This window comes from Gopherus evgoodei, chromosome 5 (genome assembly GCF_007399415.2).
Source record: "Gopherus evgoodei ecotype Sinaloan lineage chromosome 5, rGopEvg1_v1.p, whole genome shotgun sequence".
Taxonomy (NCBI): domain Eukaryota; kingdom Metazoa; phylum Chordata; order Testudines; family Testudinidae; genus Gopherus; species Gopherus evgoodei.
Window position 1 is genome coordinate 46,696,829 of NC_044326.1, and position 1,177 is coordinate 46,698,005.

Here is a 1,177-nt window from a genome sequence, read left to right on the forward strand (position 1 = left end):
GTTTAATCGCAGTGTTGTATAAACACTGGATCTTTTACATGATTTAAATATGTAGATAATTAGTTTTATTACATTCATTACCCCCTTTATGTGCTCTGTAACAAGTCAGTAATTAAAGTAACAAACTCATAAAGTCTTTACAGGGGCATTTAGGCTTAGAGTATTTGCTACGCTAAGTAGTTTAATTCAAAGCTAGTCGATGGGCAAAGCGAATCTACAGTCTCTTCTGTTACGCAATGTTTTATTCTACATTACAAATGGTCGGAAGCGCACTTAATTAAAAAGATGAGTGGGGTTTTATTTTTGTGCATGTCACTGCAAGTTACCGGTAACTAATAAAAGAAGGAAAAAAGATTCTTAAACCACTGAGGATCCTGGTGATAGTTTTATGGCGAGGTCTGATAGTTTTATTGCCCTTGCATGTTGTACAATGCGTATTTGATAAAGAACGGCCTTTGGTGGCCCGTGGACACTTTTTGTGCATCGGTGAAATGAAAATAAATGTGAACGTGGTTTTGGTGCGAGGCTCTAAATGTTTTTTTCCTTTATGGTCAGCAGACAAGGGGAGAAAAGCGATGCAAACATCTGTCTCCAGTCCCCCAAAAACGAAAGGGCAGCAAAGAGTGATGTGAATCTAAGTGTTATTACAGCCGGGATTTGTCTCTATTTACCCGCTCGCTCATGAATATGAATACACATGTGGGCCAGGGAGGTACCTATTCACCTCTGAAACAACACATGAAATTCTTAAAAATTCCAAAGTGTGTCTCTTCCAGGGCACTTATTGTCTGATTTGCTCTTTCCTGGATCTGGCCTGAAATGTTTCCCTGGCTGTTTGTTTGTATTCACAACCCCTATCTTCCACCCAGGAACAATATTCTGGCACGCTGCGGAGTGTAAGTAAATAGGCGAAGATTTACGATCTGATCCAGAGGCCACTAAGGACAATGGAAAATCTTCCTTTGGAGCTCGATAGGCCCTCAATGCAGAGACCCTCAGGGACCGATCGCACCTCGTGGAGGGAAAATAAACCCTGCTCTCCCGGCACATTTTACGGCTCGAAAGACACACGCAGAGTGGAGTGTGACAGGCCCTTATCTGGTCTGTGATATACCCCTCGGCCGAGGACCGGGACTTCAAGGCTCGGCAGCTGTGGGCGCACGAGCGCTCCGGGCCG